Source organism: Pan troglodytes, chromosome 19 (genome assembly GCF_028858775.2).
Source record: "Pan troglodytes isolate AG18354 chromosome 19, NHGRI_mPanTro3-v2.0_pri, whole genome shotgun sequence".
Lineage (NCBI taxonomy): Eukaryota > Metazoa > Chordata > Mammalia > Primates > Hominidae > Pan > Pan troglodytes.
This window is the reverse complement of record NC_072417.2, coordinates 13093903-13111509: the sequence shown is the minus strand read 5'-3', so window position 1 is coordinate 13111509 and position 17607 is coordinate 13093903. Positions and strand designations below refer to the sequence as shown.

At 43.3% G+C, this 17607-nt stretch overlaps 1 protein-coding gene across 8 annotated transcripts in view; it reads right to left on the bottom strand.

Annotated features, from left to right (window-relative positions):
• PAFAH1B1 (platelet activating factor acetylhydrolase 1b regulatory subunit 1) overlaps window positions 1-17607 on the bottom strand; it is an 88626-nt gene that overhangs the window by 65152 nt on the left and 5867 nt on the right. Inside the window, exon 1 of one of the 8 annotated variants that reach the window (XM_054669765.2) lies at window positions 12075-12208. The exons of the other annotated variants lie outside the window; for them this stretch is intronic. The gene's annotated coding sequence lies outside the window, so the exon portion shown is untranslated. Of the gene's footprint in view, window positions 1-12074; window positions 12209-17607 lie in introns of those variants that run through there. 8 annotated transcript variants of the gene reach the window in all.

Here is a 17607-nt window from a genome sequence, read left to right as displayed (position 1 = left end):
AAACAATAGTTTAGATGTTGCTGTGAAGATATTTCTTCAGATACGATTAACATTTAAGTCAGCAGACTCAGAGTAAAGTCAATTATCTTTATAATGTGGGCGGGCCTTATTCTATCAGTTGAAGACCTTAAGAGAAAAAGAAAAGACTGATTTCCCAAGTAAGATAGAATTCTGCCAAAAGACTGCGTTTGGACTTGAGATGCAACATCACCTCTTCCCCAGGTCCCTGGCCTGTCAGCCTACCCTACAGATTTTGAACTTGCAAGCCTTCACAATAGCACGAGCCAATTCCTCAAACATCAACCAACCAGTCAATCTCTACACACACACACCCTATTGGCCTTGCTTCTCTGGAGAAACCTAATATACTGCCATACTCCAGCAGTAGTATTCTTCTATAATATAGAACCGTTATTAATATAAGCTTAGTCTGTCACTAAACTCTACCAGAATGAATATTCTTCACTCTTCATACTGCTTGAACTCTACTCCCTGGGTACCCTCCAAGCAAATTAATGCTTTCAAGGATTATCAAATGTAATAAACTGCTCTCCATTCTACAACAAACAAGAAAGATGTGCTGAATAAGGGCTATTTGAAGAATAAAGTAGGTAACTGAGAACTCATCCTATTCTTGTTTCGTCGTTGCTTTCTTTCCACTAAGTTTTTGTATTCACTGCCTCTGCCGCTTGTAAGCACCCTCATTAATGCTCATCTTTCCTCTCTTTACTTTTCTCTCCTTGTGTCTTCTTTCTCAGTCTGTCTACCTTATCACCTCCTGGATTTCCTTATCACCTCCTGGGTGCATCCTTATTGCCACACCAGACTGATCAAACATGTTACGTACAATCTTCATCCCAGATGTGTTCATTTGTTGATGGGTGCTCAAAGACTACTTCTTCACTGCCCCTCTAAAAAGAGAAAGTTTCAGGCTGGGCGCGGTGGCTCACGCCTGTAATCCCAGCATTTTGGGAGGCCAAGGCAGGGGGATCATGAGGTCAGGAGTTCAAGACCAGCCTGGCCAAGACGGTGAAACCCTGTCTCTACTAAAAATAGAAAAATTAGCCAGGCACGGTGGCAGGCCCCTGCAATCTCAGCTACTCGGGAGGCTAAGGCAGGAGAATCGCTTGAACCCGGGCGGCAGAGGTTGCAGTGAGTCAAGACTGTGCCACTGCACTCCAGCCTGGGTGACACAGTGAAACTCCATCTCAAAAAAAAAGAAAGAAAGAAAGTTTCCCACTTTTGTCTTCGAAATGAAGCCATTTTGAACACCTAAAGGTTCTAAAGAAACTGAATTATGACTTTAGATTTTGTCATAAATCGCTTTTTCCTTGTACTTTCTATCTGATATCAGTTGTTGTATATTATACACATGTACAGTCATTCCAGGACCCCCCGGATACCAATAAAACAATGCTCGAATCCCTTATATAAAATGGCTTAGTATTTGCATATAACCTACACACATACTCTCATATACTTTAAATCATCTCTAGATTACTTAGAATACCTAAAAAAAAAAAAGCTATGTAAATAGTTGTTATACTGTATTGTTCAGGGAATAATGACAGGAAAACTGCATGTTCAGTACTGACACAACTATCATTTTGTCTGAATAGTTTCAATCTGGAGTTGGTTGAATCCACAATACAAAACCCATGGATATGGACGGCCAACTGCATATGCCACAAATAGTGGGAAGGAATGTGAGGACAAACATTGACTGTTTTCGTATGATTTTCAAGATTGTGGGTCACTTTTTTCCTTTAAATTTACTTTAATGTTGGCCTGCAATGGTGGTGCACTATAATCTTTGCCCCTTGGGAGGCTGAGGTGGGAGGATTGCTTGAGGCCAGAAGTTTTAACACCGGCCTGGGCAACGCAGCAAGACTCATCTCTAAAAAAAAAGAAAAAAAATTATAAAATTTAGCCATGCATGGTGGCATGTGCCTGTAGTCCTAGCTACTCAGGAGGCTAAGGTGGGAGGATCACTTGAGCCCAGGAGTTCAAGGCTTTGGTGAGCCATGATGACACCACTGCACTCCAGCCTAGGCAACAGAGCTTTTATAAAAGTCGTCTTTAAAAATCCTTCAAGAAGAAAACACAGTTGCCTTGTTCATTATATAACTATCTAGTTTTCCTGGGATGTTGTAATACAGACACATTCTTTGCATCTATATTAAGTTTGTTGCTTTCTATCTTATGTTCTCTCCCCTTTGTATCTAGACCAGGGGTCAGCAAACTCTGCAAAGATAGTAAGTATTTTAGGTTTTGTGGGCCATTCAGATTCTGTAGCAACTCTTCTGCCACTGCAGTAAGAAAGCAACAATAAACAATATATTGGCTAGGTAAGTGCCACAGCTCACTAATCCAGCACTTTGGGAGGCTGAGGCATGAGGATCCCTTGAGCTCAGGAGTTTGAGATCAGCCTGGGCAAAACAGCAAGACCTCGTTCTACCACAAATTTAAAAATTAGCCAGGAATGGTGGCACACACCTGCGGTCCCACAGCTACTCAGGAGGCTAAGGTGGGAGGATAGCTTGAGCCTGGGAGGTTGAGGCTGCAGCAGTGAACTGTGATCACATCACTGCACTCCACCCTGGGCGACAGAGCCAGACCCACGTCTCAAAAAAAAAAAAAAAAAAAAAAAAAAAAAAAAACCCAATATATAAACAATATATAACATATAAAGAGGCCGCTCACTGCGCTACTGTTGACAAGGAGCTGCCACAGCCGCCCCCTCTTGCTGTCGCCCCAGAATGCCCCTCACATCACCCTGGGCCCCCATTTCAGGCCTCCCTTTCTGGGAGTGCCCTCACTTCTGTGCCAGATCCCAGGCTACGGATTCCTGCCCCTGCCCGAGTGGAGATGCTCGCCTGGCATCAGGAGCTCCTGCAGAAGCAGAACCTGGCCCAGCGCCATAGAGGGACTCTCTGTGGATGGGGAGGAGGCCCCAGCCCTTGAGGACATCAGCAAGTGGACCATGGATGATGTCTGCAGCTTTGTGGAGGGGCGGCTGTCTGGCTGTGGAGAGTATACTCGGGTCTTCAGGGAGCAGGGGATCGAAGGGGAGACCCTGCCACTGCTGACGGCGGAGCACTCGCTGACCACCACGGGGTTGAAGCTGGGGCCTGCCCTCAAGACCCAGGCCCAGGTGGCCAGGCGCCTGGGCCACATCTTCTACATGGCCAGCTTCCCTATGGCTCTGCCGCTGCAGCCACCAACACTGCGGGCCCCAGAGAGGGAACTCAGCACAGGAGAGCAGCAGCCCTTGTCCCCCATGACAGCCACCTCCCCCTATGGAGGGGGCCACGCCCCTGCCGGCTGAGCTTCGCCCAAGCAAGAAAATGGGACCTTGGCTCTGCTTCCAGGGCCCCCTGACCCTTCCCAGCCTCTGTGCTGAAGTGGCCAGGGGTGGGTGAGGGGTGGGGCCACACAAACTCCCAGGAGCCACCACCTGATGCAATGGCCTGCCTCCCACAGCTTGCATTCTTTCTTTCAGTTTTGGATGCAAACAAAAACAAAAACAAAATTTTAAAGGAAAATGTGAAAAAAAAAAGAAAGAAAAAGATATGGTTTTGTTCCAACAAAACTTTATGGACACTAAAATTTGAATTTCACCTTTTTTTTTTTTTTTTTACAAATTTATCAAATGGATTTTATAAAATTATTTTACTAAACATTTTATTTTGATTTTTCGACCACTAAAAATTGAAAAAACAAACAACAAACATTTTTAGGCTTATGGTACAAAATCAGGTGGCAGGCCGGGCATGCTGGCTCACACCAGTAATCTCAGCACTTGTGGAGGCCGAGGCAGGAGGATCACTTGAGCCCAGGAGTCTGAGACCAGCCTGGGCAAAAAAGTGAGATCCCCACCTCTACAAAAAAATCAAAAACAGCCAGGCGTAGTGGTGCGCATCTTGTGATCCCAGCTACGTAGGAGGCTTGGGCAGGAGGATTGCTTGAGCCTAGGAAGTCAAGGCTGCAGAGAAGCCGTGTTCAGGCCACTGGACTCCAGCTTGGGGGACAGAGTCCCCTTCTCAAAATAAAAACAGCAGGATTTGACTTGCTAGCTATAGTTGGCGAACCCTCTTACATCTAGAAATTATCTGATACAGCTACTTTTAATAGTAGTATCTATTTCACAAGATTGTCGGGAAGATACGGCCGGGCATGGTGGCTCACACCTTTAATCCCAGCACTTTGGGAGGCTGAGGCGGGCAGATCACCTGAGGTCGGTAGTTTGAGACCAGCCTGGCCAACATGGCAAAACCTCGTCTCTACTAAAAAATACAAAAAATTAGCCAGGCGTGGTGGTGGTGGTGCGCGCCTGTAGTCCTAGCTACTTGGGAGACTGAGGCAGGAGAATCACTTGAACCCACGAGGCGGAGGTTGCAGTGAGTGGAGATCATGCCACTGCACTCCAGCCTGGGCGATGAGACTCAGTCTCAAAAAAAAAAAAAAAGTGCCATTTTCCCAAAATGGCACATTTATTCAATATTCAAAGCTTTAACAAAATATCAATTATTCAACAACCATCAAACAGTATTGGCAAAAAATAAAATACCTTTTAAATCGTCATACCAAGATACTACTAGGGTTAAACCATTAAAAACTGCCAATAATGGTTCAACCTAATAGCTATCAATGATATTTAAACACCATTAGCAAGCCTCTCAGCAGCTAGCATAAACAGCAGAACTTGCGGGTTTAGTTACCATTCTCACTAGTTTTGACCCCAAACAATTAAGCGAACACAGAGTAACCACCTCTTCTGTGACTTCATAGTACTTCATACATACACGTATTTACCACTTCTCACAATATACTGTAATTATCTGCCCTGATGTTGCCTCAACCCTTGACACACTGTTCATTGTATCCCGACCAAATTCATGGTAATTAGTGTTTCTAAACAACTACTGTAGGCATCCTAGTAAAAACTAAGATCAAAACTTACCGTGTTCTGAGAGAGTAAAGACGTACTCTCACTCTTCTTTTTTAAAATTCAAAAGAAAAAGTAAGCGAGACTCCGACTCAAAACAAACAAAAACCAAACCTCTCCTTACATTTAATCTATGCTGAAAACCAGCATGAGTCCTGATTCACGGGTCTTCTGCTGAAGCAAATTCTAGCAATATAAAACACAGCTGTGTCCTGGACCCCTTTTCTGTATTTCTTTCTTTTTTTATTTTATTTTTTCGCCCCGAGACAGAGTCTTGCTCTGTCACCCAGCCTGGAGTGCAATGGCGTGATCTCGGCTCACTGCAACCTCTGCCTCCCAGGTTCAAGCGATTCTCCTGCCTCAGCCTCCTGAGTAGCTGGGACTACAGGCGCACACAACCACGCTCGGTTAATTTTTGTATTTTTAGTAGAGATAGGGTTTCACCATATTGGTCAGGCTGGTCTCGAACTCCTGACCTCATGATCCGCCTGCCTCAGTCTCCCAAAGTGCTGAGATTATAGGCATGAGTCACCGCGCCTGGCCCTTTTCTATATTTCTTAATGTTTTTACCACTTTTGGATATTCTGGAAGAATATTCTCTACCCACCTTCAAATTACAAAGAAGACAGACAAGGATGAAGAAGATTTGAAATTATTTTCTAACAAGAATTTTAATGTACAGTCACTCCCACAAATTCTATTCTGGGTAAAATTAGATTTTCACAGGGTAATTTAAATCCTACATATGAATGGTCTGTACTTGATGTATGGAGGTACCTGCCAAGGAGGTTAAAAAGCTGGGTTGAGGGAAACTCATCCACTCATCAGACACTGAAAGACAAATCTATCCACTCTTTCAGACTGACTCATGTGATGTGATTGGTCTCCCACACTAAGACTACTTAAATACTTGTCATCCATCTACCTTAAAGATGTTGAAGAGGATAATAATAATTACAACATAATCCTCTTTATGAGAGCCCCATGAGAAACTCTAGCCCAAGCTTGTGCTACCCACGGCCCAGGACGGCTTTGAACGTGGCCCAACATAAATTTGTAAGCTTTCCTAAAACACTGACATTTTTTTTGTGACTTTTTTTAAGCTCATCAACTATCGTTAGTGTATTTTATGTGTAGCCCAAGACAATTCTTTTTCTTCCAATGTGGCCCAGGGAAGTCAAAATATTGGACACTCCTGCTCTAGCCTGATAGTGCCAAGTGATTAGTTATCTTTCTGAACTATCTAGTTATTTTGTATCTTAAGGACACTGTAAAAAAATAAACTACCAAGTTTTTCTCTCCTGCTGGTTCCTAGAAAGCTCAGAGTCAAATCTGTGCTCTGCCTGTAGGAAGAAAATTATAATAAACCTTTTTGGCCTACATCCTGACTTGACTTTATCTTTATCTTTTGTTTTTGTTTCTTCTTTCTCCTTACTTTTATCTGAGGCATTTTGTAGTTTTATGCATCCTCATAAATTGCTTTAAATAAGGAGTTACAAATCAAATACAGAGACCAACTTGCCAGGTGAAAGTCTGAGTCGGCTAGAAATAGAACACCAATGATAGAACTGCGTTTTCAAAGTTCAATTAAAAACAAAATTACTGGCCAGCCACAGTGGCTCACGCCAGTAATCTGACCACTTTGGGAAGCTGAGGTGGGCAAATAATTTGAGGCCAGGAGTTCAAGACCAGATGGCCAACATGGCGAAACCCTGCCTCTACTAAAAATACAAAAATTAGCAGGGCATGGTAGCACACGCCCGTAATCCCAGCGACTTGGGAGGCTGAGGCACAAGAATTGTTTGAACCCAGGAGGCAAAGGCTACAGTGAGCCGAGATCGTGCCACCGCACTCTAGCATGGGCAACAGAGCAGGACTCTTGTCTTAAAATATATATATATTAAAATATTCTTCGTTTCAGCCGGGCGCGGTGGCTCATGCCTGTAATCCCAGCACTTTGGGAGGCCTAGGCGGGTGGATCACGAGGTCAGGAGTTCGAGACCAGCCTGACCAACATGGTGAAACCCCGTCTCTACTAAAAATACAAAAATTAGCTGGGCCTGGTGGCGGGCGCCTCTAATCCCAGCTACTCGGGAGGCTGAGACAGGAGAATCGCTTGAACCTGGGAGGCAGAGGTTGCAGGAGCCGAGACAGCGCCACTGCACTCCAGCCTGGGCAACGGAGTGAGACTCTGTCTCAAAAAAAAAAATCTTCATTTCCAGAAAAATATGCTCTTTTCTACTTTTCTTGAATACTACAGCTGTCAAGCTATACTTTTTTCATTTTTGAAAGAAACATCATCAATAGAGAAGTATCTGTCCACCATGAACAATACAAGGGCAATAATAAATGCCAACAGGGAGGACCAGCAACTTGTTCCACTGGAGAGCGTATGCTCATCTAAAGGCAGGCAGCGGGAGCCGGGCGCGGTGGCTCATCCCTGCAATCCCACAACTTTGGCAGGCCGAGGCAGGGGGATCACTTGAGCCCAGGAGTCTGAGACCAGCCCCAGCACCAGAGTGAGACCCCATCTCCAGCAGGGAGAAAAAAAATTCAAGAAGGCAGCTGTAATTCAGCTTAGGTTAACTGCTGTCATGGGAAAATGTGGGCTGCCTGTTGACAGAGCTCCTAATTTTTCAGGATAACCAGAAAATAGAGACTTTATGTAAAACAGCTAGTTTTTAAATGTTGGCTCAAAAAAATGTTAACCATCAATGCAAAGAGAAATACAAGGCTGCCAGTATTCAACCCCTGGCTAGATAATGAATAAATATGTTTGAATGGTTGAAGAGATGGAAGAAAACAGAATGAAGTTTAGGAAATTATGGTCTAAAATTGATGCAATAATATTATCCATTCTCTTTATTCAGCTTGAAGCATAAATATTACCAAAGAACAAATATTTTATTTAATTAACCTAAGGGTGAATTCTGCAGTGCAAAAACAAACAAATCATTTTTTATTTTTAGAGATGAGGTCGCACCCTGTTGTCCATGTTGGAGTGCAGAGGCACAAGCACAGCTCACAGCGACCTCAAACTTCTAGGGACCACAGGCACATGCCACCACATCCGGTTAATTTGTTTTTTGTAGAGACAGGGTCTCACTATGTTGCCCAGGCTGGTGCCAAATTCCTGGCCTCAAGCAATCCCCTGCTTTGGCCTCCCAAAGTGTTGAGATTACAGTTGTGAGCCACCACACCCAGCCCAAGTAAACACATCATATCATCTCACTAGCAAACACCTTCCTTATGTTCACTGCAGCATTGTCTGTAATAGTAAAAAGCTGTAAACAACCTAATTGCCCATTTCTGTAGTCTAAATATAAAGAAAATATGGTAAAAGGGCCAGGTGTGATGGCTCACGCCTGTAATCCCAGCACTTTGAGAGGCTGAGGCCAGTGGATCACGAGGTCAGGAGTTCGAGACCAGCCTGGCCAACATAGTGAAACCCCCATCTCTACTAAAAATACAAAAATTAGCCGAGCATGGTGGTGCGTGTCTGTAGTCCCAGCTACTCAGGAGGCTGAGGGAGGAGAATCGCTTGAACCTGGGAGGTGGAGGTTGCAGTGAGCTGATATTGTGCCATTGCACTCCAGCTTGGACAACAGAGTGAGACTTTGTCTCACAAAAAAAAAAAAAGAAAAAGAAAATATGGTATCATATATAAGAAATTATACAACTAAATAAACTAGATCTACATATATCAATAATGCATCTAAAAAACAGGAAAGAAAACCAAGTAGATTAATATAGATATACAGTAGAATATTCACGTAAATTCTAACAATCTATAAAGCACTACTATATATTGTTTATAGATACACCCAAATATAGTAAATGCATAAAAATATGGAATGAAGGGCTATATACAACATTTAGGAGAAACTTTACTACTGAGAAGAGGAAGGTGGACACGATTGGGAAGAAGTACAAAAGGGACATCAAGCCGGGTGCGGTGATTCACGCCTGTAATCCCAGCACTTTGGGAGGCTGAGGCAGGTGGATCACTTGAGGCCCAGAGTTTGAGACCAGCCTGGCCCCAACATGGTGAAACCCTGTCTCTACTAAAAGTACAAAAATTAGCTAGGTGTGGTGGTACATGCCTGTGATCCCAACTACTCGGGTGGCTGAGGCAGACAATCGCTTGAACCTCGGAGGTGGAGGCTGCAGTGAGCCGAGATGGTGCCGCTGCACTCTGGCCTGGGTGATAGAGCGGGACTCCATCTCAAAAAAAAAAAAAAGAAAAAGAAAAGGCCAGGCGTGGTGGCTCACACCTGTAATCCCAGCGCTTTGGGAGGCCCAGGCAGACAGATCATGAGGTCAGGAGATGGAGACCACCCTGGCCAACATGGTGAAACCCTGTCTCTACTAAAATACAAAAAAAAATCAGCCGGGCACGCTGGTGCACGCCTGTAGTCCCAGCTACTCAGGAGGCTGAGGGAGGGGAATCTCTTGAACCCTGGAGGCCGAGGTTGCAGTGAGCGGATATTACACCACTGCACTCCACTCTGGTGACAGAGCAAGACTCTGTCTCAAAATAAAAAACAAAATACAAAAAGATATCAATTATAACTGTAATAATGCCTTCTTTAAAAAAGCTCTAGGCCAGGCGTGGTGGCTCACGCCTGTAATCCCAGCACCATGGGAGGCCAAGGCAGGTGGATCACAAGGTCAGGAAATCGAGACCATCCTAGCTAACATGGTGAAACCCCGTCTCTACTAAAAATACAAAAAATTAGCCAGGCGTGGTGGCGGGCACCTGTAGTCCCAGCTACTAGGGAGGCTGAGGCAGGAGAATGGTGTGAACCTGGGAGGCAGAGGTTGCAGTGAGCTGAGATTGCGCCACTGCACTCCAGCCCAGCCTGGGCGACAGAGCGAGATTCCGTCCAAAAAAAAAAAAAGAAGCTCTGAAGCAAATATGACAAAATGTTAACATCTGTCAATTCTGGTAATAGTTATATGGCTATTCTGTTTTACTACTGCAGGTACTTTTAACATTTAACATATTCCCTAATAAAAATAGAAAACAAATTAAACTGTAAATACACAAAATAAAATTTTAGCCAGGCATGGTGGCTCACCTGTAATCCCAGCATTTTGGGAGGCCAAGGCGGGCCTGAAGTCAGGAGCTCAAGACCAGCCTGGCCAACGTGGTGAAACCCCATCTCTACTAAAAATACAAAAATTAGCTTGGCTTGGTGGCGGGCGCCCATAATTCCAGCTACTCAGGATGCTGAGGCAGAACTGCTTGAACCCAGGAAGCAGAGGTTGCAGTGAGCTAAGATAGCGTCATTGCACTCCAGCCTGGGCGACAAGAGTGAAACTTCGTCTCCAAAAAAAAATTAAAGAAAACTCAAAAAGCACTTTTTTTCCATCGGGCATAGGTCTCATGATACGCTGACAGGTAACAAGTTGGATACATAAATGAAATGAAAGCCCTGAAGGGTAAGTCCTACACACATGAAGCCCTCCTGTGAAGAATTTTGGAGTCGAATAGTTAAGATTCCTATATCAATCTGGCTCCTTACAAACTGTGTGACCTTGGGGAAATCTACAAACTTCCTAAGCCTATTTACCCATTTTTAAAAAGGGACTAATATACCGCCTACCTCAAACAGCTGTGGTGAAGCTTAACAAAATCATCAATATTTAAGGGCTTGTCTAGCTTTGTATATCTCTCACCTACAGCTCAAGAATAATTTCACTTTTGTACTTTTATATACATAAGCAAAGTAAAAGACTTTGCTTCCCTAGTGTCCAAAGACAGACAACAAATCATTTTTGCCATCACAAGAAAGCAGAAAGCAAAGGTCACCTCATCTTAATCATCATCAATCATCACCATAATAACAATATTTATTGAGTACTTACTATGTTCTAGGTACCATTCCTAGGCTCTTTAAATGCATTAACTCACTTGACAAGTCAGATAATACATTTTATATACGCTAGAAGAAGAGAAAAATAGGTACTTATTATAAGATTACGAACTCAGAGAAAAGAAAGTTTCTTCCAGGTGGAAAAAATTAGAAAAGACTGCCTGGAAATGGAAAACCTGGTAGGCAGATTTGAAGCGTAAGTAAGGGGGGCGCGGCAGGGAGTCAAAGCAGCAAAAGGAACACAAAATATCTTCCCAAAGCTGAATCACAGTAGACATGGAAGGCAATAAGAAACAGGATGAAAAGCCAGGACATGTAAGAGAAGTCTTTGAGTGCCCATTTAGGATTCAATAAACACCTATTCAGTACCATATTTTGCCATTGTGTTCTTTGCATTTTCATTAAAGACAGTAAAAAGCTGATGATGGGTTTTTGGCAACAAAGTGAACTGAAAACTGTGGTTCAGGAACATTTATCTGGCTGCTTTATGTAATATTCTATACAACTCCTCCTCTTATTCTCTGCTATGGCTAATAACACCTCGTTTCTCAGTTCCACTCAGTCACCCAAACTACAAATCTGAATTGTTTAAACTTGCCTCTCCCCATCACACTACTCATTCACAACCGGACCTCCTAAACCTTTCTCCACTCAACAACATTCAATGTCACTGTCTTGCTTCAAGCACTAATCATTATTTTCTGAAGAAGTCTACATGACCTCCAAAATCCACATTCATTATTGCCACCTGCATAATCTCTCTAAAATATACATCATCTCATAATGCTTGTTTTTACCTGAAATTGTTTAATGACTTCCAACTTGCCTACAAGCTACACAATATACAAATTCTATCAATCTGGCTCAGACGTGCCTCTCCAACCTCAAATTCTACAATCCCCTCTGCCAAACTATTACCAGCATACATAAAATAGTTTCTCATGCTTCTGTGACTATTTATGTTGCTGTTCCCTCCACCTAAAATGACCTCCCACGTTCACTCCAATTATTTTTTTTTGAGACAGAGTCTTGCTGTCGCTCAGCAGTCTGGAGTGCAGTGGCCGCCATCTCGGCTCACTCCAATACTCCTCCTGGGTCAAGTGATTCTCCAGCCTCAGTCTCCGAGTAGCTGGGATTACAGGCATGCACCACCAGGCCCGGCTAATTTGTGTATTTTTAGTAGAGATAGGGCTTCACCATGTTAGCCAGGCTGGTCTCGAACTCCTGACGTCAAGTGATCCACCCACCTCGGCCTCTCGAAGTGCTGGGATTGCAGGTGTAAGCCACCACGCCTGGCCCAATTATTCATTCTTCAAGATTCAGTTCAAGTATCATCTCTTGGCTGTCTTTAGTGTGTAGATTTGATGGGCCCTGAAATAGCCTAAATGACACAGGTCACATACAAGGTATACCATAACAACTCAGGACAGCTTTAAAATACCAAGTACACTGATTTTCCTATCCATTTAATCATTTTATTAAGAATCTCAGCAGGGTGCGGTGGCTCACACCTGTAACCTCAGCACTTTGGGAGGCCGAGGCGGGGGGATCACTTGAGGTGAGGGGTTGGAGACCAGCCTGGCCAATGTGGTGAAACTCCATCTCTACTAAAAATACAAAAATTAGCCGGGTGTGGTGGCACACACTTGTAATCCCAGCTACTCGGGAGGCTGAGGCAGGAAAATCTCTTGAACCTGGGAGGTGGAGGTTGCAGTGAGCCAAGATCACGCCATTGCACTCCTGGGCGACAAGACCTCAACTCCGTCTCAAAAAAGAAAATAAAAATAATCTGGCCAGGCGCGATGGTTCACGCCTGTAATCCCAGCACTTTGGGAGGCCAAGGTGGGAGGATCACGGGGTCAGGAGTTTGAGACCAGTCTGACCAACGTGGTGAAACCCCATCTCTACTAAAAATACAAAAATTAGCCGCGCGTGGTTGCGCATGCCTGTAATCCCAGCTACTCAGGAGGCTGAGGCAGAAGCACTCGAACCTGGGAGGTGGAGGCTGCAGTAAGCCGAGATCGTGCCACTGCACTCCAGTCTAGGCGACAGAGAGAGACTCCGTGTCCAGAAAAAAAAAAAAAAGAATCTGGAGAAAATTTCAAATTACCCAATGTCAATCAAGATTTTCCCCCTTCTTATGAAATTGAATAAAAACAAAAATGTGTGTGTGTATACATATATACATACTTTTTTTTTTTCCTTGAGACAAAAGTTTTGCTCTTTTTGCCCAGGCTGGAGTACAGTGGTGCAATCTCAACTCACTGCAACTTCTGCCTCCTGGGTTCAAGCAATTCTCCTGCCTCAGCCTCCCAAGTAGCTGGGATTACAGGCATCTACCACCACGCTCAGCTAATTTTTTTATTTTTAGTAGAGACGGGGTTTCACCATGTTAGCCAGGCTGGTCTCGAACTCCTGACCTCAGGTGATCCACCTGCCTCGGCCTCCCCAAGTGCTGGGATTACAGGCGTGAGCCACCGCGCCTGGCCTGTATTTTGAAAAATACAAAAATTACCCAGGCATGGTGGCGCGGGCCTGTAGACCCAGCTACTCAGGAGGCTGAGGCAAGAAGACTGCTTGAGCCCAGGATTTGCAGAGTTGTAGTTAGCCACTGCACTCCAGCCTGGGCAACAGAGCCAGACCCTGTCTCAAAAAAAAAAATCATTCTTTTGTCAAAATGTATTCACTGCACTCTGTTCTGAGATACTACAAGTTGCTCTAGACAGAGAGGACAGCAGGAGTAGAATCACAAAGATCACAAAGTGGGGAGGGAGAAAGCATATATATATTAGAGTGTGAGCAAGGTGGGGCTTGATTAGAAATGAAACTTGAAGTGACTGAAGACCTAGCAAACTGTGTTAAAGTATGTGGACTATAGGAAAGAGGGAGTCAGCACAGCACGGTGGCTGAAAGCCCCAACTGTGGAGCCTCAGTACCTGAGGTTCAACTTTCAGCTCTGCTACTTACAAAGCTGTTACAAAGGGCTCGCTAAATTCTCCTAGAATGTTGTGAGGAGTAAACGAATACTTGTAAAGCACTTAAAACAGTGCCTGGCGTATTAGTAAGTGCTATGTAAATATTTGTTAAATAAATACAAAGGGAGCCAAGGAAGGGTTCTTTTTAAGTAGGGAAGTGTGATATGGTCAGATTGCATTTTAGATAGATGACTGGGGACTATGTAGCAGAAAGACGTTAACAGGACAAGACTGAATTTAGAGAGACGATGTGAAATTAGTTGGGTAAGAGATTATGTGAACTATGATGGTAGTAGTAGTAATCGTAAGTATGGATAGAAGTGGACTAACTCAACAAATATCGAGGAGGTAAAATTGGCAAGACAAGGTAATTGATTGGATATAGAGGAAGAAAGAAGAGTCAAGGTTGAGTCCCACGTAAAGTATTATTTCTAATGTTTTTAAAAGTAATATTCTTCTAAGAACTTTGGATCCTAGATGTCTTCTGTGCTAGTGACATTTGATGTCTTGGGGTTGTATTATGATGCTTCCATAAAAATGCGAACCACAGGCCTGTTTAAACTCTCAAATTGATAGGCCCTCGCTGTTTTTTTTTTTTTTTTTTTTTTTCAGTAGGTGGAGATAATTTCTCTTTAAGGACATACCATTATGCAGAACACTTATTTAGCCCAAGTCGAAGAGCCAGAAAGCTTGAATAATGATTTTATTACGTGGGGTTTTTTTTATCTTTACGTTGGGATTTGTGATGATAAAGACTATAGCATCATGGTAATACTGTAAAAATTTTTAAGTGACTGCTGAACCATTAAAGACAAATTAAAATTTGTTAATTCTGCTATTTCCAATTTTTTCACTGTTCATTCATATATGATAAACTTTGATAACCAGAATATTTCATTACTTATTGATCCCTTTGACAAATCTTAGCTCATTTCTACATTTGTCAACTTTAAAAATATTTTTTCTTAGGCTGAGAGCAGTGGCTCATGCCTGTAATCCCAGCACATTGGGAGGTAAAGGTGAGCAGATGGCTTGAGGCAGTTTGCTTAGGCTAGGAGTTTGAGACTGGCCTGGGCAACATGGCAAGACCTCACCTCTTACAGAAAATAGAAAAATTAGGCCGGGCGCCGTGGTGCATGCCTGTAATCCCAGCACTTTGGGGGGCCGAGGCAGGAGGATCACCTGAGGTCCGGAGTTCAAGGCCTGCCTGGCCAACATGGTGATACTCCATCTCTCCTAAAAATAGAAATATGAGCCAGGTATGCTGGCAGGCACCTGTAATCTCAGCTACTCGGGAGGCTGAGGCAGGAGAATTGCTTGAATCCAGGAGGCAGAGGTTGAAGTAAGCCAAGACCACGCCATTGCACTCCAGCCTGGGCAACAAGATTGTGAGACTCCATCTCAAAAAACAAAAAACAAAAATTAGCCAGGTGTGGCTGGGCACGGTGGCTCATGCCTGTACTCCTAGCACTTTGGGAGGCCAAGGTGGGCAGATCACGAGGTCAGGAGTTCGAGACCAGCCTGGCCAACAGAGACCCCCCCCCCCCCATCTCTATTAAAAATACAAAAAACTTCACTGGGCATGGTAACAGATGCCTGTGATCCCAGCTATTCAGAAGGCTGAGGCAGGAAAATCACTTGAACCCAAAAGGCGGAGGCTGCAGTGAGCCAAGATCGCACCACTGCACTCCAGCCTGGGCGACAAGAACGAGACTCAGTCTTGAAAAATAAATAAATAAATAAATAAATAATAAATAAATATTCATGTATGAGTTTAGTCAACAGCTTATTTCATTTTCTCTGACAATGCTAAATGTATAGCCTTTCCTCACCCATAAAAAGTTAACCAAGGCCAGGCATGATACCTCATGCCTATAATCCTAGCACTTTCAGACACTGAAGTGGGCAGATCACCTGAGGTCAGGAGTTCGAGATCAGCCTGGCCAATATGGCGAAACCCCATCTCTACTAAAAATAAAAAATTAGCCAGGTGTGGTGGCACATGCCTGTAATTCCAGCTATTACTAGGGAGGCTGAAGCAGGAGAATCGCTTGAACCCAGGAGGCGGAGGTTGCAGTGAGCCGAGATCGCGCCACCGTACTACAGTCTGGGCAACACAGCGAGAGTCCGTCTCAAAAAGAAAAAGTTAACCAAAATACTAAATAATCAAAACATCTGACTCATTTATCTCCATCTTCTTTCTTTTGTAGTTAGCATATTTTTTATAAAATAAAAATATGAAAAGAAATAGATAAAACACTAGTATATCATAAAACATATTCTTTCTTTTTTTGTTTTTTTTTTTTTTTTTGAGATAGTTTCACTCTTGTTGCCCAGGCTGGAGCGCAATGGCACGATCTCGGCTCACTGCAACCTCCGCCTCCCGGGTTCAAGCAATTCTCCTGTCTCAGCCTCCCAAGTAGCTGGGATTACAGGCACCCACCACCACACCTGGCTAATTTTTGTATTTTTAGTACAGACAGGGTTTCACCACATTGGCCAGGCTGGTCTGGAACTCCTGATCACCTTCTGCCTGCCTTGGCCTCCCAAAGTCCTGGGATTACAGGCATGAACCACAGTGCCCAACCCATAAAACAAACTCTTCTATCTTTACCTTAGATTAAAAATGGATTGGGCTGGGTGTGGTGGCTCACACCTGTAATCCCAGCACTTTGGGAGGCCAACTCGGGTGGATCACTTGAGGCCAGGAGTTCTTTAGTAAAAATACAAAAATTAGCCGTCTGTGGTGGTATGTGCCTGTGGTCCCAGCTACTCGGGAGACTGAGGCAGAAGAATCGTTTGAACCCAGGAGGTGGAGGTTGCAGTGAGCTGAGATCGAGACACTGCACTCCAGCCTGGGTGATGGAGTGAGACTCTTACCTCAAAAAAAAAAAAAAAAGGTTAAAAATGGATTAATCTGCACTGTAAAATTTTAATAAACATATAACTTTCTACAATGCTTTCAAAAATTAAATTTATTAAAATGTTCAAAGATTCTTAATTTTACTTTTGTAAAAAGTCTCAGAAAATTTCTTAATGGCCTCAGTTAACTGTCAATTCTTGTCAACATAAGAGCCCCAAAAGCAGATAATCAAAATCTATAGGTAATTTGTCCAGTTGAGTTAATTCACTTTTTATACTTAAGAATTCTGTCAAAGTGTAACCCTGTTCCCTCAGAGAATATAAAATCTCTGTATACGAAATGCAGCCACTCTTTCCTCCATCACCTTAATTCTCTTGAGATCACCGGAGTCAACTATTACAAAGATCTTTAGGATAGCACATTTCCTTTCACATAACCATTCAGTCAAATGCAACTAGTACTTATTTACTTATTAATACTATCTGTAAAGCAGTATTAGGCATGTTTTGGGAGAAGCTACTCAAATGCCAAAAGCCTTATGCATGCAAAGCAGTCAACAATACAAGACCATATGTTAATAAATGCCAATTTAAATGATGCAGGCAATAAATACCACCAACTTTCACCATTTAACAAAGATTAAGGAGTCCAATCGTTATAGAAAGAATGAATGTGTGATTTTACAAAGCCGTACCCAAGAGTTCTGTGACTGCAATATTTACCTTATTCTAGTCACTAACCTAACATTCGACAGGAAAAGAAATTCTCTGGATTTCAGTTCTCTCATCCATAAAAATACCAATCTACCTCAAAAAGTAGCTGGCAGAAGAACAAATGAAAATCAGTACCAAGCTCAATATTTAGAAAGTTCTAGAGAAACGTTTATGACAATGTTAAAAGACAATAGAGAGTACCGTTCCAGAAGTATCCTTGACAAATGCA